This window comes from Oncorhynchus kisutch, linkage group LG30, assembly GCF_002021735.2.
Source record: "Oncorhynchus kisutch isolate 150728-3 linkage group LG30, Okis_V2, whole genome shotgun sequence".
Taxonomy (NCBI): domain Eukaryota; kingdom Metazoa; phylum Chordata; class Actinopteri; order Salmoniformes; family Salmonidae; genus Oncorhynchus; species Oncorhynchus kisutch.
The window spans coordinates 33,841,496-33,857,373 of NC_034203.2; the positions used below are offsets into that span (position 1 = coordinate 33,841,496).

The 15,878-nt window shown below is 49.0% G+C and overlaps 1 protein-coding gene across 2 annotated transcripts in view; it reads left to right on the top strand.

The window, feature by feature from the left end:
• The window catches only part of LOC109874749 (ephrin type-A receptor 3), a 208,963-nt gene that overhangs the window by 154,605 nt on the left and 38,480 nt on the right, over positions 1-15,878 (top strand). The gene's annotated exons all lie outside the window — the stretch shown is intronic.

The window sequence follows — 15,878 nt, forward strand, 5'->3', positions numbered from 1 at the left end:
GGGCAGTGAGCACATAGCCTGTCTTCTCTTGAGAGCCATGTCTGCCTACGGCGGCCTTTCTCAATAGCAAGGCTATGCTCGCTGAGTCTGTACATAGTCAAAGCTTTCCTTCATTTTGGGTCAGTCACAGTGGTCAGGTATTCTGCCGCTGTGTACTCTCTGTGTAGGGCCAAATAGCATTCTAGTTTGCTCTGTTTTTTTGTTAATTCTTTCCACTGTGTCAAGTAATTATCTTTTTGTTCTCTCTCTCTCCCTCTCTCTCTCTCTCTCTCCCTCCATCCCTCGCTCCCTCCCTCTCTCGATTTCTCTCTCTCTCAAAACATGCTTGTATCATTTCCAAACACTTAGCTCAGCACAGTATTTATTTACAATGCATCACTTACTTGGCTTAATGGTGTATCTTCTGTCTGCACTGACATGCTAAGCCTGTAGGACAGTAACTTATCAATATATATATATGAATGTCACTAAATATAAATGCCTATATAAATGCCCACCCTCTCCACCATGTCTCCACCATGTCTACAACCCAGTCTCCCCCCAGTCTCCCCCATGTCTACAACCCAGTCTCCCCCCAGTCTCCCCATGTCTCCCCCCAGTCTCCCCCATGTCTACAACCCAGTCTCCCCCCAGTCTCCCCATGTCTCCAACCCAGTCTCCCCCCAGTCTCCAACCCAGTCTCCCCATGTCTCCCCCCAGTCTCCCCCATGTCTACAACCCAGTCTCTCCCCAGTCTCCCCATGTTTCCAACCCAGTCTCCCCATGTCTCCAACCCAGTCTCCCCATGTTTCCAACCCAGTCTCCCCATGTCTCCAACCCAGTCTCCCCCATGTTTCCCCCATGTCTCCAACCAAGTCTCCCCATGTCTCCAACCCAGTCTCCCCCATGTCTCCCCCATGTCTCCAACCCAGTCTCCCCAGTCTCCCCCATGTCTCCAACCCAGTCTCCCCAGTCTCCCCCATGTCTCCAACCCAGTCTCCCCATGTCTCCCCCATGTCTCCAACCCAGTATCCCCCATGTCTCCAACCCAGTCTCCCCCAGTCTCCCCATGTCTCCAACCCAGTCTCCCCTCGTCTCCCCCATGTCTCCACCCCAGTCTCCCATCAGTCTCCCCCATGTCTCCAACCCAGTCTCCCCCCAGTCTTCCCCATGTCTCCACCATGTCTGCAACCTAGTCTCCCCCATGTCTCCCCCATGTCTCCCCCCAGTCTCCCCCGTGTCGCCCCCATGTCTTCACCCCAGTCTCCCCCGTCTCCCCCATGTCTCTACCCCAGTCTCCCCCCATCTCCCCCATGTCTCCACCCCAGTCCCCCCTGTCTCCCCCATGTCTCCACCCCAGTCTCCCCATGTCTCCAACCCAGTCTCCCCCATGTCTGCAACCCAGTCTCCCCATGTCTCCCCCATGTCTCCAACCCAGTCTCCCCAGTCTCCCCCATGTCTCCAACCCAGTCTCCCCATGTCTCCCCCATGTCTCCAACCCAGTCTCCCCCATGTCTCCAACCCAGTCTCCCCCAGTCTCCCCATGTCTCCAACCCAGTCTCCCCTCGTCTCCCCCATGTCTCCACCCCAGTCTCCCCTCAGTCTCCCCCATGTCTCCAACCCAGTCTCCCCCAGTCTTCCCCATGTCTCCACCATGTCTGCAACCTAGTCTCCCCCATGTCTCCCCCATTTCTCCCCCCAGTCTCCCCCGTGTCTCCCCCATGTCTTCACCCCAGTCTCCCCCGTCTCCCCCATGTCTCTACCCCAGTCTCCCCCCATCTCCCCCATGTCTCCACCCCAGTCCCCCATGTCTCCCCCCAGTCTCCCCCGTGTCTCCCCCTGTCTCCCCCATGTCTTCACCCCAGTCTCCCCCATGTCTCTACCCCAGTCTCCCCCGTCTCCCCCCAGTCACCCCCCAGTCTCCCCAGTCGTCCCCCCAGTCTCTACCCCAGTCTCCCCCATGTCTCTACCCCAGTCTCCCCCGTCTCCCCCATGTCTCCACCCCAGTCTCCCCCTGTCTCCCCCATGTCTCCACCCCAGTCTCCCCATGTCTCCAACCAAGTCTCCCCCATGTCTCCAACCCAGTCTCCCCCATGTCTCCAACCCAGTCTCCACCATGTCTCCAACCCAGTCTCCCCCATGTCTCCAACCCAGTCTCCCCCATGTCTCCAACCCAGTCTCCACCATGTCTCCAACCCAGTCTCCCCCATGTCTCCAACCCAGTCTCCCCCATGTCTCCAACCCAGTCTCCCCATGTCTCCAACCCAGTCTCCACCATGTCTCCAACCCAGTCTCCCCCATGTCTCCAACCCAGTCTCCCCCATGTCTCCAACCAAGTCTCCCCCATGTCTCCAACCCAGTCTCCCCCATGTCTCCAACCCAGTCTCCCCCATGTCTCCACCATGTCTCCAACCCAGTCTCCCCCATGTCTCCACCATGTCTCCCCCATGTCTCCACCATGTCTCCACCATGTATCCACCGTGTCTCCCCCATGTCTCCAACCCAGTCTCCCCCATGTCTCCAACCCAATCTCCCCCATGTCTCCAACCCAGTCTCCCCCATGTCTCCAACCCAGTCTCCACCATGTCTCCAACCCAGTCTCCCCCATGTCTCCAACCAAGTCTCCCCCATGTCTCCACCATGTCTCTCCCATGTCTCCCCCATGTCTCCACCATGTCTCCAACCCAGTCTCCCCCATGTCTCCACCATGTCTCCAACCCAGTCTCCACCATGTCTCCAACCCAGTCTCCCCCCAGTCTCCACCATGTCTCCAACCCAGTCTCCCCCATGTCTCCAACCAAGTCTCCCCCATGTCTCCAACCCAGTCTCCCCCATGTCTCCAACCCAGTCTCCCCCATGTCTCCACCATGTCTCCAACCCAGTCTCCCCCATGTCTCCACCATGTCTCCACCATGTCTCCCCCATGTCTCCACCATGTCTCCACCATGTATCCACCGTGTCTCCCCCATGTCTCCAACCCAGTCTCCCCCATGTCTCCAACCCAATCTCCCCCATGTCTCCAACCCAGTCTCCCCCATGTCTCCAACCCAGTCTCCACCATGTCTCCAACCCAGTCTCCCCCATGTCTCCAACCAAGTCTCCCCCATGTCTCCACCATGTCTCCCCCATGTCTCCCCCATGTCTCCACCATGTCTCCAACCCAGTCTCCCCCATGTCTCCACCATGTCTCCAACCCAGTCTCCACCATGTCTCCAACCCAGTCTCCCCCTTCAGTCTCCCCCATGTCTCCAACCCAGTCTCCCCCCAGTCTCCACCATGTCTCCAACCCAGTCTCCCCATGTCTCCACCATGTCTTCAACCCAGTCTCCCCCAGTCTCCCCCATGTCTCCAACCCAGTTTCCCCCCAGTCACCCCCCCAGTCTCCCCAGTCGTCCCCCCAGTCTCTACCCCAGTCTCCCCCATGTCTCCACCGCAGTCTCCCCCCGTCTCCCCCATGGCCTCCCATGCCCCCCCCCGCAGGTCTCCCCAATTCTAACATTTGTAAACCATTAATGAAAAATAAAGCACTAATATATCTTGATTAGATACGTTTTTTTTTAATTATAGTTTTATTATTATTATTTTTTATTTAAGCAGGTAGGCAAGTTGAGAACAAGATCTAATTTACAACTGCGACCTGGCCAAGATAAAGCAAAGCAGTTCGACACATACAACAACACAGAGTTACACATGGAATAAACAAAAATACAGTCAATAATACAGTAGAAATATCTATATACAGCATGTGCAAATGAGGTAGGATAAGAGAGGTAAGGCAATAAATAGGCCATGGTGGCAAAGTAATTACAATATAGCCATTAAACACTGGAATGGTAGGATGTGCACAAGATGAATGTGCAATTTGAGATACTGGGGTGCAAAAGAGCAAGATAAATAAATAAATACAGTATGGGGATGACGTAGATTGGATGGGCTATGTACAGATGGGCTTTGTACAGGTGCAGTGATTTGTGAGCTGCTCTGACAGCTGGTGCTTAAAGCTAGTGAGGGAGGTAAGAGTCTCCAGCTTCAGAGATTTTTGCAGTTCGTTCTAGTCATTGGCAGCAGAGAACTGGAAGAAGAGGCGGCCAAAGGAAGAATAGGTTTTGGGGGTGACCAGTGAGATATACCTGTTGCAGCGAGTGCTACGGGTGGGTGCTGCTATGGTGACCAGTGAGCTGAGATAAGGCGGAGCTTTACCTAGCAGAGACTTGTAGATGAGCTGGAGTATTCAAATGATTCAAACTCGTTCAAATTGGTTGTTGATAATTGCTAGACAATCCTTTTCAGGTCTTGCCATGTTTTTTACCCATCTACTAGACTAATAGGTACCCTTCTTTGCAAGGCATTGGAAAACCTCCCTGTACTTTGTGGTTAAATATATGTTTGAAATTCACATCTGTGGCACCTTACAGATTATTGTATGTGTGGGCTACAGAGATGAGGTAGTCTTTAAAAAATAATGTTAAACAGTCCATGCAACTTATTATGTGACTTGTTAAGTACATTTTTACTCTAGAACTTATTTAGGATTGGCATAACAAATGTGTTGAATACTTATTGACTGAAGACATTTCAGCTTAAATTTTTTATTAATTTGTACAAATGTTGAAAAGCATAATTCCACTTTCACATGGTGGGGAATTGTGTGAAGGCCAGTGAGAGAAAAAACTGAATTTAATCATTTTAATGTTCATGCGGTAACACAACAAAATGTGGAAAAAGTCAAGGGGTGTGAATACTTTCTGAAAGCACTGTAGGTCGCACAACAAAAAACGAATGCATATGCATAACCCCATCATGAATATTAATAATTCACCGAGTTAATTGGATGTGTTTTTTATCTTCATGAATATTCAGTGACGTGCAAATGAAAGCTGAAAATCACTCTGCATTTCTTAATCATTTTTATTTTATATCTCTCTCTCTCTCTAATTAGAGATGATAATTTTGACCTTTGCTTGGCTGGGTTGGAGTGGTTTGTAGAACTATTAGCAGAATAAATCAGAATTGCTTTTCATTCCACAGGCACAGGTTGGTAATTGCTGCTCTTTTCTCTCAGAAGTAGCATTTTAATGCACTGTGAAACATAAACCAAGCACACACACACACACAGACACAGACACAGACACAGACACAGAGACACACCCACACACACACACACACACACATAGACACAGACACAGACACAGACACACACCCACACACACACACACACACAGACACACAGACACGCACACACAGACACACAAACACGTACACACAGACACACACACAGACAGACACACAAACACACACACACACAGACACACACAGACACACACACACACACACACACACACAGACAGACATGCACACACAGGCATGCACACACAGACGCAAACACGCACACACAGACACAGACACACACACAGACACACACACACATCCAGACACACACACAGACACACACACACACATCCAGACACACACACACAGACATGCACACACAGACACACAAACACGCACACACAGACACACACACACAGACAAACACACACATCCAGACACACACACACACATTGGGTTGGAGACACACAGACACGCACACACAGTACTGTGCGTACTGCAAATCAGATATGCTTGCAAAAAATGTATGACATCAATAAACATTGTGCTACAGCAAAGCAAATAAATAAATCAAAACCGTACAACCCCACAACGCAGTCTGCATTACCACAGTTGGTTAAGAAAGTGGATGACTAAGAAAGCACAGAAGCCACTATGGCACTGACCATTGCGGAGCATTGTTCGCTGCTAGCATGCGACCATTTAGGTCTACATTGTTGCTTTAAGCAAGGAGCTGCAAGCAAGGCTCCTAGACAACCTAGGAGCCTTGCGAAACATGGCCTTGTTCAGTGTTAAGGAAACACTAAAGCACAATAAAGTCACCACTGACATTTTTAAAGTAGCTGAGCTACTGGGGTACAAGCCCCAAACAATTGATAAAATTGTTTCCCAATGGAGAATCATTAATCTGTTTAGGTGGGACTCAACTGAAAATACAGTCAAGTTTTGGAGTGAAGTGAATAAATACATGGACTCTTCCGGGTCAAATCCATTTGAAGAAATGCGTGAAGCTGCACTCGCTTTGCCACACTCAAATGCAGAGGTTGAACAGCTGTTCAGCCAAATGAGTGTTGTCAAGTCAAAGTTAAGAAATAGAATGTCACTGCACACTCTCAACTCCATACTGCTGGTGCGGTGTGGACTGAAGCTGGCTCGTGATACCTGTTACCAGCATAAACTAAGTGAAGTTCTGCAGCAGTTTGGCACATACAGCTTTAAGGCCCCTCCATCGTCTTCTGCTGGTTCCAGCTCCTTGACAATTCAGTTAGACAGTGAAGATGAAGAGGATTTCCTTGCCAATCTATGATTCATCGTATTTACAGCATGTATGCAAAGAGTGGACTTTCTGGAACTGGCGGAGACACACAGCTGATGGTGGCAGTGTGCACTGCAGTGTGAGTGAGAACAGTGGCAATATCTGGAGGAAACCAGTGAGCAGCTAGCTAGCCAAGCAGCACAACAACCTGGAGAGAGATGGCTAGCGCACACATCATTATTTGAGTTAAGTTTCTTGTTCAATAAGATAGCATATATACCTTGATATTAGCATGTACCTATGATTGTTGATCAGTTAGGTAGCGTGTTAATTAACTACCAATACACTGCTTAAAACTATAATTGTTCAGAATAGGTTTACTAGTTAAAAAGAAAATACATGAAATGTAATTCAATAATTCAATGTGCTGTGTTTAAAAATAAAAGTATCTGATCATATAAAATGTGTTGTGTTTATATTAAAAATATGTGAAAACAAATCTAAACTAACAAATGTCAAATCATATTTTTCGCCGAGATGGTTATTGTCTATTCTACGTAAGTTATCACGCAATGACATCACAACATCATTTAGCAACTTTTAGCAACAACTCGACATGCCTCTAGCAACTTCCCCTGAAAATGTGTTGCAACACTGCCTGTATGTAAATGTGTGTGTGTGATTTCTCATTATACCCCCTTAAAACCCCAAGAACATTCCATCCCGTTTCCTGGTATTTTAATGAGATCCTTCCATCCCACTTTCCTGGTATTCTAATGAGAGCCTTCCATCCCACTTTCCTGGTATTCTAATAAGAGTATTCTATCCCGTTTTCCTGGTATTCTAATAAGAGTCTTCCATCCCGCTGTCCTGGTATTCTAATAAGAGTATTCCATCCCGCTTTCCTGGTATTCTAATAAGAGTATTCCATCCCGTTTTCCTGGTATTCTAATAAGAGTATTCCATCCCGCTGTCCTGATATTCTGATAAGAGTATTCCATCCCGCTTTCCTGGTATTCTAATAAGAGTATTCCATCCCGTTTTCCTGGTATTCTAATAAGAGTATTCCATCCCGCTGTCCTGGTATTCTAATAAGAGTATTCCATTGTAACGGCGTTCTTCGTTTGTCGAAAGAGAGTCGGACCGAAATGCAGCGTGGTGGTTATGTCTTTAATGAAGAAAAAAACGGAACGATACATGAAATAACTAATAAATACAAAAACAACAAACGGAACGTGAAACCTAATACAGCCTATCTGGTGAAACTACACAGAGACAGGAACAATCACCCACGAAATACAAAGTGAAACTCAGGCTACCTAAATACGGTTCCCAATCAGAGACAACAAGAATCACCTGACTCTGATCGAGAACCGCCTCAGGCAGCCAAGCCTACACTCGACACACCCCTAATCAACCACAATCCCAATGCCTACAAAAACCCCCAATACGACAACACAGTAACCCATGTCACACCCTGGCCTGAACAAATAATTAAAGAAAACACAAAATACTAAGACCAAGGCGTGACAGAACCCCCCCCCCCCCCAAGGTGCGGACTCCCAGACGCACCTCAAAACCATAGGGAGGGTCCGGGTGGGCGTCTGTCCATGGTGGCGGCTCCGGCTCGGGACGTGGACCCCACTCCATAAATGTCATAGTTCCTCCCCTTCGCGTCCTGGGATAATCCACCCTCGCCGCCGACCATGGCCTAATAGTCCTCACCCAGAACCCCACAGAACTGAGGAGCAGCTCGTGACTGAGGGGCATCTCGGGACTGAGGGACAGCTCGGGACGGAGGGGCAGCTCGGGACTGAGGGGCAGCTCGGGACTGAGGCAGCTCGGGACTGAGGGGCAGCTCGGGACTGAGGGGCAGCTCGGGACTGAGGGGCAGCCCGGAACTGAGGGGCAGCCCGGAACTGAGGGGCAGCCCGGAACTGAGGGGAAGCCCAGTACTGAGAGGAAGCCCAGTACTGAGAGGAAGCCCAGTACTGAGAGGAAGCCCAGTACTGAGATGAAGCTCAGGTAGGTAGTAGGCTCAGGTAGATCCTGGCTGGCTGGCGGATCTGGAAGATTCTGGTTGACTAGCAGATCTGGACGATTCTGGTTGACTAGCAGATCTGGAAGATTCTGGTTGACTAGCAGATCTGGAAGATTCTGGTTGACTGGCGGATCTAGCTGCTCTATGCAGACTGACAGCTCTGACTGCTCCATGCAGGCTGACAGCTCCTTGCAGACTGGCAGCTCTTTGCAGACTGGCAGCTCCTTGCAGACTGACAGCTCCTTGCAGACTGACAGCTCCCTGCAGACTGGCAGCTCCCTGCAGACTGGCAGCTCTGACTGCTCCATGCAGGCTGACAGCTCCTTGCAGACTGACAGCTCCCTGCAGACTGGCATCTCCGGCTGCTTCATGCAGACTGACAGCTCTGACTGCTCCATGCAGGCTGACAGCACCCTGCAGACTGGCAGCGCCTTGCAGACTGACAGATCCTTGCAGACTGACAGCTCCTTGCAGACTGACAGCACCCTGCAGACTGGCAGCTCCTTGCAGCCTGCAGCTCCTTGCAGACTGGCAGCTCCTTGCAGACTGGCAGCTCCGGCTGCTTCATGCAGACTGACAGCTCTGACTGCTCCATGCAGGCTGACAGCACCCTGCAGACTGGCAGCTCCTTGCAGACTGACAGCTCCCTGCAGACTGGCATCTCCGGCTGCTTCATGCAGACTGACAGCTCTGACTGCTCCATGCAGGCTGACAGCACCCTGCAGACTGGCAGCACAGGCTGCTCCGAACAGGCAGGAGGCTCCGGCAGCGCTGTAGAGGAGAAAGGCTCTGATAGAGCTGAACAGACGGGAGACTCCGACAGCGCAGGAGGGAAGGAATGCTCTGGAAGCGCTGAACAGACAGGAGACCCGGTAGCGCAGGAGAGGAGAAAGGCTCCGACAGCGCTGGAGAGGCGGGAGACTCCGACAGCGCAGGAGAGGCGAGGCGCACTGTAGGCCTCATGCGTGGTGCTGGCACTGGTGATACTGGAGCGAGGACACGCACAGGAAGCCAGGTGCGGGGAGCTGCTACCGGAGGACTGGAGTGTGGAGGTGGCACAGGATGTGCAAGGCTAGGGATGTGCACAGGAGGCCTGGTGCGTGAGGCTGGCACCAACTTCACCAGCCGACTAACACGCACCTCAGGACGAGTATGGAGCGCTAACTCAGGTGCCATCAAATCCCCGACACGATCCGTCGGACGAATATGGTATCTATAGCACCAAGCTAGCAACTCCCTCATTACTCTCCACTCCACTTTCCCCATTAACTCCTTCACAGTCTCTGCTTCGCTCACCTCTAACACCGGCTCTGGTTCTGGTCTCCTCCTTGGCTCCTCACGATAAACAAGGACAGTTGGCTCAGGTCCATCTCCTGACTCAGCCACTCTCCCTCTGAGCCCCCCCCCCAATAAATTTTTTGGGGTGACTTTCGGGTTTCGCTCTGCGCCGCCGTGTTTTCCTTTTCGACTCCATTCGCCTATAGCCCTCTTCACACTGCTCTAGCGAATCCCAAGCGGGCTCCTGCACTCTCTCTGGGTCGGCCGCCCACCTGTCGATTTCTTCCCACGTCGTATACTCCATGCCATTGCTGTCCATAACGTCCTCCCCTTCGCTGCTCCTGCTGTCGCTGCCTGTTACCACGCTGCTCGGTCCGTATGTGGTGGGTGATTCTGTAACGGCGTTCTTCGTTTGTCGAAAGAGAGTCGGACCGAAATGCAGGGTGGTGGTTACTCATGTCTTTAATGAAGAAAAAACGGAACGATACATGAAATAACTAATAAATACAAAAACAACAAACGGAACGTGAAACCTAATACAGCCTATCTGGTGAAACTACACAGAGACAGTAACAATCACCCACGAAATACAAAGTGAAACTCAGGCTACCTAAATACGGTTCCCAATCAGAGACAACAAGAATCACCTGACTCTGATCGAGAACCGCCTCAGGCAGCCAAGCCTACACTCGACACACCCCTAATCAACCACAATCCCAATGCCTACAAAAAAAACAATACGACAACACAATAACCCATGTCACACCCTGGCCTGAACAAATAATTAAAGAAAACACAAAATACTAAGACCAAGGCGTGACATCCAGCCCGTTTTCCTGGTATTCTAATAAGAGTATTCCATCCCGCTGTCCTGGTATTCTAATAAGAGTATTCCATCCCGTTTTCCTGGTATTCTAATAAGAGTATTCCATCCCGCTGTCCTGGTATTTTAATAAGAGTATTCCATCCCGCTGTTCTGGTATTCTAATGAGAGCCTTCTATCCTGCTGTCCTGGTATTCTAATGAGATCCTTCCATCCCACTTTCCTGGTATTCTAATGAGAGCCTTCCATCCCGTTTTCCTGGTATTCTAATAAGAGTATTCCATCCCTCTTTCCTGGTATTCTAATAAGAGTATTCCATCCCGCTGTCCTGGTATTCTAATGAGAGCCTTCTATCCTGCTGTCCTGGTATTCTAATGAGAGCCTTCTATCCTGCTGTCCTGGTATTCTAATGAGAGCCTTCTATCCTGGTATTGTAATGAGAGCCTTCTGTCCTGGTATTGTAATGTGAGCCTTCTGTCCTGGTATTGTAATGAGAGCCTTCTATCCTGGTATTCTAATGAGAGCCTTCTATCCTGGTATTCTAATGAGAGCCTTCTATCCTGCTGTCCTGGTATTCTAATGAGAGCCTTCTATCCTGCTGTCCTGGTATTCTAATGAGAGCCTTCTGTCCTGGTATTCTAATGAGAGCCTTCTATCCTGGTATTCTAATGAGAGCCTTCTATCCTGCTGTCCTGGTATTCTAATGAGAGCCTTCTATCCTGCTGTCCTGGTATTCTAATGAGAGCCTTCTGTCCTGGTATTCTAATGAGAGCCTTCTATCCTGGTATTCTAATGAGAGCCTTCTATCCTGCTGTCCTGGTATTCTAATGAGAGCCTTCTGTCCTGCTGTCCTGGTATTCTAATGAGAGCCTTCTGTCCTGGTATCCTAATGAGAGCCTTCTGTCCTGGTATCCTAATGAGAGCCTTCTGTCCTGGTATCCTAATGAGAGCCTTCTGTCCTGGTATTCTAATGAGAGCCTTCTGTCCTGGTATTCTAATGAGAACCTTCTATCCTGCTGTCCTGGTATTCTAATGAGAGCCTTCTATCCTGCTGTCCTGGTATTCTAATGAGAGGCTTCTATCCTGCTGCCCTGGTATTCTAATGAGAGCCTTCTATCCTGCTGTCCTGGTATTCTAATGTGAGCCTTCTATCCTGCTGTCCTGGTATTCTAATGAAAGCCTTCTATCCGGCTGTCCTGTTATTCTAATGAGGGCCTTCTGTCCTGTTATTCTAATGAGAGCCTTCTGTCCTGGTATTCTAATGAGAGCCTTCTATCCTGGTATTCTAATGAGAGCCTTCTGTCCTGGTATTGTAATGAGAGCCTTCTATCCTGGTATTCTAATGAGAGCCTTCTGTCCTGGTATTCTAATGAGAGGCTTATATCCTGGTATTCTAATGAGAGCCTTCTATCCTGATATCCTGGTATTCTAATGAGAGGCTTCTATCCTGGTATCCTGGTATTCTAATGAGAGGCTTATATCCTGGTATTCTAATGAGAGCCTTCTGTCCTGGTATTCTAATGAGAGGCTTATATCCTGGTATCCTGGTATTCTAATGAGAGGCTTATATCCTGGTATTCTAGTGAGAGGCTTATATCCTGGTATTCTAATGAGAGCCTGCATGTCTTTCTGTGATTGCTGCCATTGTTATGCAAATGAGATCGCCGCACACAAAAAGAACGAGAGAGGAAATTGACCTTTTCTCCGCAAATTGTAAAAGTGCTGCATGCGCTCTCCCTATCTCTCTCCATCTGTCCTTTTATCTATTTATCCTTTCTTTATAAGCCTCACATAATCGCTGCGGCAATCGGCTCATCTGGAAATCCTACAATTAGGTACACCTCGTCATCTCATCTGCCGGCTATCTATCTAATACGTTCTCTCTCAGCACCTGGTTAAGGCCTGCTCTATTCTCTCCCCTAATCTGTTATCCTGTATTTGGGTAAAGTAGTTATGCATTTGGAGGCTCTCCTTTGTGTGGAGAATAATGTTAGTTTAAACACTCTTTGTGTGGTGAATTTATTGGAGATTTGATGTGTTTCAGTCTCTCACTTTATGCTCCTCCAGCCGTACGAAGAGATCCATATGCTCTCACACACAGTATTAATATTTGAGTTAAAACCCCTCTATCTGAATCAATATGCAGTTAACAATCTCCGGTTAACATTCCATGTTGTTTCTCTCGAACACTTCCACAGTGGACAGATCAGCACTGTGGTGTACGAGGTTGACTGAGGTGATAGGAGGCCAGTTCTCTCATTAAAAGCATGTGTTAATGAAGTGCTGTTAAAAACACAAACTCCTGGATCCATTTTACACTCTGCTGCTCTCACACCAGGCAGAAGATCAATAGGCAATCTGCAATTCTGCTCACTGCAAATAAACTGGGCTGGACACTGAGCATCACACACACAGATACAAACATCAGCCTACACATATTTAAACAATCTTCAGCACATGCAAATAGAGAACACCTCTCTTTCCCAGTCACACAACACAAATACACACAGCATTTTGTTAATTTAGCAGACACACTTATCCATGCTCAAGTGCACAGCAGCAGGTTTTTCACCTAGTCATCTCGGGGACTTGAACCTTTTGGTTACCCGCCCAACACTCTTAACTGCTAGGCTACTTGCTGCCCTCACACACACATACCGTTTCTTTACCAGTGCTGCAGTGTTATCCCATCACTGCTGAGTGCCATCATATAGTCCTGATCGTCAGAGCTCTTTGTTTCTGTCAGGTGCTTGTTTACTGGCTCTGTTACAAAAGCTACAGCTGTATTACCGCTCTGAGTTAGAAACTGGACATACACATTGACCCCAGAAGCAATCAGACAACCTTGGCTCTTTAGAAGATATTAAAGTTGAAAGCCTTGAAAACAGCTAATTTATGCGATAATAGAGCCACACACAACTTATCTTCGACCGAGTGGTATTCCTTCATTCTGTGGGTTTGAAGTGTCTCTATCTTTACGCATCTTAATGAATGTCTCTTTATTTTGGCTGAAGGGAATGTGTTTCTGTAGGGTCTTAAGAACAGGGCTTTATTTAACACAGCAGAGAGGCGATACTCCAACGGAGAGAGGTAAAATGTGGCAACCTGACCGTGTGTGTTTGGAGGAGGGCTTTATGTGCGTGTCTGGCATGTGATTCAGTCTCAAGATGTGGTCAATGGGGTCTATTGTAGGGGATCAGAGTGACAGAGGGAGGGAGAGATAAACAGACAGAGGGGAGTGTGTGTGTGTGGTTTGGTGTTAACTCCCTGGGATCTTGTCATGCTAAATCTCCATGGCAGGAGTCCAGATGAAGACTTCAGAAAGCAGAGGAATTATAGACCAATAGGATAATGAATGAAGGACTGGACTCGTCAACTGAACGGTGAAGTTTTTTCAAGGGTTTCACAGCGGTCAGAGCTGGGAACCACAATGAAACACTCATCCCATTATATTTGTAGTTAGGGAAGCTCTTTGCTTTTGCACACACACCTTTATTTAAGAACATTCTTTCTTGTATTTTCCTCAAACCTTGAGCTCCTCAGTTGTATCACAGTCTGTCTGTCTGTCTGTCTGTCTGTCTGTCTGTCTGTCTGTCTGTCTGTCTGTCTGTCTGTCTGTCTGTCTGTCTGTCTGTCTGTCTGTCTGTCTGTCTGTCTGTCTGTCTGTCTGTCTGTCTGTCTGTCTGTCTGTCTGTCTGTCTGTGTCTGTCTGTCTGCCTGCCTGCCTGCCCGCCTGCCGGCCGCTCGTCTGTCAATCTCACACATACACACACGTGTCTGTCTATCTGTTAGGTAAGGGGACGGGCTGTTAGCTGTCAGACCTCTACTTTGGTACGGATCAATCCCACAGCGCCTTTCATCTGTCCCTTTCGATAGAACAGTCACATGACACACTTCTCTGCAGGACAGCCTCAAAATCAGATGCTCGCCCTGCAGTCGATACACACACACCCTCTGGCCTAGTCTCTGGTGGCAGTGTCCCGTTTGACAGACACATTAGTCTAAGGGATCAAAGTGAAAGGGAATTGGATTTTCCTCTGCTGGGGGTGAGGATAGGCATTTATCAGTGTGTGTGTTTTTTGTGTGCCATTTATCTCAGTGAGATAGTGATTTCATTTACGGTGATGTATCACCGTCTTTACCCAGTATAGAGCTGTAGGGCTCCCAGTGATGTTACTGACCTCCCCTGACAACCCATCCCCCCCCCTCCCTCCACCCCCTCTTCCACCTCCCCTCTCCCTCCTTCCCTCTCCCTCCTCTCGCCCTCCTCTCCTTCCCCTTCCTCCCCCTCTCCTTCCCCCTGTCTTCCTCTTCTCCCTCCTCCCCTCTCCCTCCTCCCCCTCTCCATCCTCACCTACCTCTCACTTATTTTATTCTGTATTTCTCTCCCCTGCCCTTCTCCCCTGACAACCATATTCTCCCCCATACCCTCTCCACTCTCACCCCAATCTCACCCTTCTCCCTCCTCTTTCAATCTTCACCTGTCTTTCCTCACTTCTCTTACCCTGTCTCACACCTCCCCCACATCTCCTCCTCTTTCTTCCCCATCTCTCACCTTCCTTGTTCAACCCACTTCCTCATCCCGTCCTTTCCTCCCTCTCTCTCTCTCTCTCTCTCTCTCTCTCTCTCCTCCATCTCCTCTCTCCTCATTTCCTCCCTCTCCTTCCATCTCCCTCCTTCTCCTACCTTCTTATCTCTGCCCGGTTTTTCCCAGCATCTCTGATTGGAGAAATTTGGCCTATTCATCACCATTGACACAGTAGTATGGTAGTATTGGCTGTGTTTACAAACTGTACCACACACAGCGTGTGTGTGTGTGTGTGTGTGTGTGTGTGTGTGTGTGTGTGTGTGTGTGTGTGTGTGTGTGTGTGTGTGTGTGTGTGTGTGTGTGTGTGTGTGTGTGATTGGAACCACATTCCCTTCTTTGGCTATAGGAGGTGTCGTCTGTGGGGGGCCATGTAAGGAAACAGGGACTACTGTGCGGGCCTGTGCGGGCACTTTGTTAATCATTTGTAAGCCAGGAGCCGGGCGGGGAATCAGACCTGTCAATCAATCACACTGTTTACCCCCTTCCCTCAACACACACAGGTGTTCAATACCCCCCCACCCTAGCCCAAAAGGCTGATCAGTATTCATGAGATCTCAAGAGACAGCCCTCTGCACACACACACACACACACACACACACACACACACACACACACACACACACACACACACACACACACACCCGTGTGGATTGGCCCACAGTAATTATCTTCTGGTGTTTATGGAAGGCCCTGATTAGAAGCTGTCACTGTGAATGATGATGACATGCCATGCTGTACCCCAGAGAGAGAGCGAGAGGGAGAGAGAGGGAGGGGAGATAGGTGGGAGAGAGGGAGAAAGACTAAA